General features: G+C 39.0%; 1 long non-coding RNA gene across 1 annotated transcript; it reads right to left on the bottom strand.

The window, feature by feature from the left end:
- Positions 1–947: 947 nt before the first annotated feature.
- Positions 948–1,872, bottom strand: LOC118477158. Its single transcript, XR_004858571.1, has 2 exons — positions 1,698–1,872; positions 948–1,092 (listed from the first exon to the last, which is right to left on the bottom strand). It is a non-coding gene; the product is annotated as an uncharacterized LOC118477158 (long non-coding RNA).
- Between the last annotated feature and the right edge of the window lie 5,066 nt (positions 1,873–6,938).

Raw genomic sequence — 6,938 nt, 5'->3', positions numbered from 1 at the left:
AATTATTCCAGTCACTACAGTGCCTAAATTTATTCGTAGTACAAGATGTCACATCGAAATAGGTTATCCATAATGACAAAAATGGACTGTCGAGCGATCCAAATCAATGAAAAGATTATTCCTCCTCTCCCCTCAAGGCAATCAGTTAAAAGCCGTATCTACTAAATAATAGTTTTGGGATTATTGTAGCAATGCACATTAATTGCAGCCGTACGACTATATGATTTGGAGGTCTGAGTGACGTCATACAACTCCATCCTTCTGTTATGTGTTTGCGTCGCCACGAAATATCAATTCGGCTTACCCCAGACTGGTGTATATTATATCCTCAGGTTTTATTAGGAGCAATTCTCAACAACAAAAGCCTGATTCTGCTAACTCCATTCCCACAGAAGTCAAATAATCAGTTAAAATTTGGACTACTTTTCTTACCCTCCGGGCTTGTTTGTTTTTTTGTTTCTTTTTTTGGGGGGAGGGGTTCTGTTTGTCTCATTTTTTACCTCTGTACTAAATAATCGTTATCATGTCGATGCGTCGTTGTGCCTCTCTTTATTCAATGTGCTAACTTAGTAAAAGTGTATCTATGGCTATGACAGATATACATTTTTTTTCAATTATGGACAATAAACCTTGATCTCTGCCAGTTTTGTGCAGGGCTATTATTTTTGTGGAGGAAGGGACATTTTGATATATTTTAGCTGAACTTTCTCTTCAAGACTTGTCCTCCGAAAAAAATAGAATACGATTTCAGAAGCACCGCAGAATATGAAAGAAAGTCTCTGAATCACACACACACACACACACACACACACACACACTCACGCACGCACACACACAAACGCAAACACACACCTACACAAATATATACACAGACATACAGAAATTCTCGTGCTCACACATATACAAATTCAGACAGAGGCAAAACAAGCAAAGATGCACGAATTTCGCTTAATCTTTTAAATTTTTACTCTTACACACCCTAAGACTTTTTTCTCCTGTGGTGTTGTAGAACCAGGGAGCATCTGCCATTTTTTCGCCGACCAAATCCCGAAACCGCTCATATTCGCCACTTGCAGACTCGGCAACGGTCATCTGTTGCGAAATTCAAGTTTGACATTAATCAAAATATCAGAACAGCATACGTTTATACGTTTACAGTACACTACACTACACCACACTGCACTGCACTGCACTGCACACACAATACTTATTCACACACATTACTCTCTCTCTCTCTCTCTCTCTCTCTCTCTCTCTCTCTCTCACACACACACACACACACACACACACACACACACACACACACACAAGCACACACACAAGCACGCACACACACTAACACCCCCCCCCACACACATACACACACACGCACACACACACACACACACACACATATATATATATATATATATATATATATATATATATATATATATATATATATATATATATATATATACAAACCTACGAAGATGTAATATAGTGACATCTACTTCCACATCCCATATCTATCTATCTATCTATCTATCTATCTATCTATCTATCTATCTATCTATCTATCTATCTATCTATCTATCTGTCTGTCTGTCTGTCTGTCTGTCTGTCTGTCTGTCTGTCTGTCTGTCTGTCTGTCTGTCTGTCTGTCTGCCTACATAGAGATCGATCAAACAGTCAGTCTTTCTGTAAACAGAGTATACCTGTAGGACATGCTCGTATGCCTTCTTTGCCAAGTGATCATCATCTTGTCCTGTAACCCATGGGGTTGCAACATTGGATGGGGGTAGGTGATCAGGTGTAATAAAAACATACTGACCGTTGGTCATTCGAGCAAAGTGAGCTCGGATCAGGATACGGCGTCGGTCATTTGTGTTTTCCGAGCACAAAATAACCACTGAGGAAAAGAAAAACTCATTAAACTTGTAACTGAGCTGGGCTGAGGGCTCCAGGGAAAAGATCAAATGCTCAAAGCCACAAGGCCAATGTAAAGGAGTGGTAAGGAAGAGCTCGAGAAACAAGTCACCCTGACAACAGAGGGCGTAGACGAGCGTGTGTGAATAGGTCTTAAAGAGCATTGCGCTTTGCTTTACTATTTTGTCCTGTGAAGTTCAAGTAAAGTCTGTCATGACCACACGCTTTAAAGTAAAACAGACGTAGAAATAAATACTTCTTTTGAAACAATGGACCTAAGTGCGAAACGGCTTAAACCAGCAAATGGCCCGTTTTAAGTGTTCAACCCAAACAGTGACTGTGCGGTACAGTCTGTATACTTTTTCTAGAAGAAGAGATATAGTCGTAAAAGATCATAGAGAAAAGGGGCCCTCCCAGAGCGAAGTTAAATTTCATTACTGTTTGAATTACTATGCCGCTAAATTTACCGATTTTACTTACTTCTTTACGGGTTTGAAAGTTATACTTATATTACAAATTTTTCTCTCCTCTGTATGCTTTATTTCGAAAAACCCCCAACAAAAAACGCATAGGATAGCAAAACGAACCGACAAAGGCTTAAGCCCCCTGTTAGTGTCATTTATTATTGTGTCTGAAATGATTTCTCTACTTCGAACGTTTTTCAAAGGACAATATAACTCATCACTTTCCAAAGAGACATGGCCTAATAATACGCATTCTTCGGCGCTGCTACTTTGCCCTGAGAGCAATTTTGTTTCCATTACGTATCGATTTTGTGCCCAGCGATTTGTCCTGGTGTATTTCATGGACAGCAGCTGACAGCGCCCTCGTTGTAAAGTGGTGCCGTTACAGCGGAAGCTCCATTGAATGTCTTACACTTACAGGCTTTCAAAAACAATCCTAACAACAGGTTCGGCGTGAATTCGATGCCCGAAAGGTTACCTGGTAAATAACAATTAGATGCCACTTGTTTCCTGTCTGTTTATTAAGTGGTGAAATGTTTGAGGCCCCCTTCCCACAAAAAGTAGTCAATGTCACATAAATTCTATGCCCTGGTGAAAATGCTGCTTTGTTTAGAACGGAGATTGGGGACGTGTCATTTGGAGTGGGTAATTTAATGTCAAGTTCACGGTTTGATTTTGCTCCCTCTTAATCGGGTTTCTGGCGAAGTAGTTTTTGACGGGTTGATAAGTACACATTGTTACTATTGTTCTATCTATTGTGGTTTCCATTAGCCACAGACATTGGTTGAGGGTTTGTACTTTAAACGATGGGGGTGATAGACAAAGATAGATAGGTAGATAGATAGATAGATAGATAGATAGATAGATAGATAGATAGATAGATAGATAGATAGATAGATAGATAGATAGATAGATAGATTTGCAACTTAGAAACACATGTATTCCTTTTCCCATAAAACTACGACAGCTACAGAGTTGAAAGCTGGCAGCACCTGTGCAAAAAGATAGATAAGCCCCCATGATGGAGCCCGATTTTTGATTTATTAATTTCCTGAACTTAGAAAAATATATTTGACCCAAATTTCACGTCCTTCTTTGACATTTGTGATGATTCTACTGAGAAACGAAACAAATCTGCGTAGCTCTCCTTCACAACGGAAGTTCATTACCGCTCTTTAACGTTCGCCTAAGAAACACGATTCAAGAGACGGGGTGAGTAATTTTTTCAAGACTCACCTGTAGTATGTGGAGACGTGATCCTGTGTATAGGCTACATCCAAAGAGTTTTTTTTTATATAGGGCCCAAAGAGAAAAACTTTTTAAATTACTGGGTCTAGATTTTTAGAAAAAAATATTTTTGTTTGGTTGCTAGCCTGTAGAAGTGCCATGAAACGTTTCGTGGGCATAGATAAATTTGTCGATGAGCTAGATTTTTTAACGCGGTCAGAGGAAAGTGAACAAGCTATAGACACAGCCTCTGTGATTTTGAAGACTTCGGGGAGTTCCCTTTTACAGTGTGTCAGTCCTTTTGTGGATTATTATTTTCTTAGTGCTTTTTGTGATGGTGTAAGGCGAAACCCGTATTTTGTGATGGTGAAGGGCTAGACAAAAATACACTAAAGCAATGAAGGTCAAGATAGGAGTTAATCAAAGCAGACGTAAGCAAAAGCAAAATAGATCTAGAAGCCTGGTGTGACTGTGAAAGGCTAGACAGCAATGTAGATGTAAAATGCCTACGCGGCGTAGACCAGTAGGAGCAGTGACGCCAAAGCGTCATCCCCGAGCAAAGCCGGGTATTCAGCTCGTATATGCATGTACATGTATATATCTATCTAAATACACACACACACACACACACACACACACACACACACACACACACACACACACACACACATATATATATATATATATATATATATATATATATATATATATATATATATATAAATACATATACGTATATATATTTTTTTTTAGAGAGATGTATAGAGAGAAGGGGGAAGATAGAAAGAGAGGGGGGGGGGAGGGAGAGAGAGGGAGGAGCTACTGTATGTGTGTGTATGTGTGTAAGTGTGTGTGTATGTGTGTAAGTGTGCACGCGCGCGTGTGTGTATGTGTGTTTCTGGGCGTGTGTGTGCGCGCACGTGTGTGTATGTATGTGCATGTGTGTGGGGGAGGGGGGGTGCGTGCGTGTGCGTGTGTGTGTTTGTGTGTCTGTGTGTGTGTTTGTGTGTGTGTGAGTGTGTGTATTTGTGGGGGAGTGTTTCCTATCTCTCTGTGTTCTGATTTTTGTTGTCTTTGTTTTTGCTGTTATTTAAGATTAAAACAAAAATGTATACAGGTAGGGTCTCTTATAGCCAGTCTGCCCTCGTATCATGTTATTTCTAAGACTAAGTAACATTTTCATTAAGAAAGATAAGAAAAAAAATCCTCAGACCTGAAACTTTAAAATGGTAAACTATCATCCTGAAAATGTACTTTGTCTAAAGGACTCGTAGCACAACAAGAACCTTGTTTGGAAGTTTTAGAAATTGGAAACGTATTTCCCTACATATAAGCCCATCAAGCTCAATATAACAAGGGTCCCATCCATTCCAAATGTCCAATAGATGTGACAATAATTACTCTATTGAGGCAGTTAAAATGTTTTTAAAAATTATTACAATGGAATTCTGTCTGAATCCCCCCCCCCCCCACCTCAATCCTCCTAAAATGAAAGATAGTCTTTATTGCTACAGTATCTCTGCCAAAAAGTACTTCAGAATACTGTTCGCAATCTCTCTGAGGGTGAAGCCTATTCCAGACATTAAACACAAAATATACTCCAATGAGTCACTCAGCCATTTGCCCGCAGTATACAGATTTCACGACCACAGAAACTAGTATGCGTATTCGTGTGTAACGCCCCTCTCATCGGATTTCCCAAAATGAAAAGAACAAGACGAGAAACAAACAAATAAACAGCAAAACGTCGTTGAGACCAACTGTTGGCTATTAACAATTTAGCGCTGAAAATATAAGAAAGAAAAAAAAGCAATGCTTATAACTATCACGCTTCTTTTCTTTCAGTCAGTTTACTTCATTGAAATACAGAAGAGGGGACACGAGGTACATATGAAGTTTTCGAAAACGAAGATAGTTTTTGGGCCTATCAGTGTTATTGGCTCAAGAATTGCGGAAATTTACAGGTCTCACCAAAATCAATTTGGACCACGTAACGCTGAAAGGAAATAAAATAAAAATAAAAAACAAAACAACAACAACAACAACAACAACCTCATTGAAACCGACCTCTAAGTACCAGTAATAATAATACCAAAGACAGCAAAGAAATTCACCGTGTGCACGATTAATCTTCCACCCCATGCTGAAAAATAAAAACCGTTCGAAATGACCTTACAGAACTTTCTCCTTCAGCAGGTACTGAGTTTGGAAGAGCTATTTGTTACCGGGACGTATCTACGCAACAAGCTTCCCAGGCAAACATTCAAAGAGCAACCTTGTCTGAACACCTCATAACATTTCATTGGTATGAATTTCAGATTGCACTAGGCTCTGCGTTTGGTTACATTGTACTCATTAACGTTAGAGTACATCTCTTTTCGCTGAGTGTTCGTGAGGGGATGATGAGAGTTCATTTCTCTGTAAATAATTCCTTTTGGACCAGTGTGACAAAGTCCCTTTTGGGGTAGAAAGAAATGAGGTCTCTTTTGGTCTAGAGTGTTCACCGATTTCTTGCTTCAATTTTGGAATCGATTTTTCTCGTTGCCTTCTGTCTCGCCAAATGCAGTTTTTGAAATAGATAGCCTGTAATTACAATTCTAAAGGCCTGATATGTATTTGTTGCCTCCTGCTAATCAAATAGAAGTAGAAGTAAGACTTCGAGCAGAATAAGTACATGTATCTTGGTTTTATATCGCTTTGTAGCTGTGTTAAAAATTCCGTTTTTTCGTCCATTTTTATAAGGCGTTCCTTTAAAGCAAACTTGAAAACGTACCTTATAATATATAAATACAAGCTGAGCCCCCTTTCGATGAAAGGAATGATCGATGCATTAACATCAACTGAAAGTCATTGGCCTATTATATTATTATTTACACTCTACTGGAATGGAGCAATAAATCTTGAGAGATGCAAAAAATTTGAAAGTCTAGATCTAGGTTAGATTTAGATCTATACTCTCAAAACAAAATGCACCTCGCGAAATATCACTTCCGCACCGGATTTTCTAAAATTACAGAGACAGAAGCGTCGGCCTACAAAAGCGATCGGCGAAATAAAGAAATTTAGCTTTTTGCATCAAAACTGTCTCAAAACTGGAAAAAATCGAAAGGCGTCATGATCTGGAGAATATTTTTAAGAATCTTTTAGCGAAAACCGCATGTCGATCGATGTAGCCATTAAAAAGCCTTTTGAATAGCAAAATTCGGCCACCACAAATAGATAATAGAAGAGCAGCGAGCTTTGGTGTTCAGGGGCGAAGGCTGACTTGTTTGATAGGGTAATCAAAGTGAAACGGGACCAGATATAGATCTATATGGCCTGTAGATATCACAGAAGAAT

Source organism: Aplysia californica, unplaced genomic scaffold (genome assembly GCF_000002075.1).
Source record: "Aplysia californica isolate F4 #8 unplaced genomic scaffold, AplCal3.0 scaffold00009, whole genome shotgun sequence".
Classification (NCBI taxonomy): domain Eukaryota; kingdom Metazoa; phylum Mollusca; class Gastropoda; order Aplysiida; family Aplysiidae; genus Aplysia; species Aplysia californica.
This window is presented reverse-complemented; position numbering and strand designations above follow the sequence as displayed.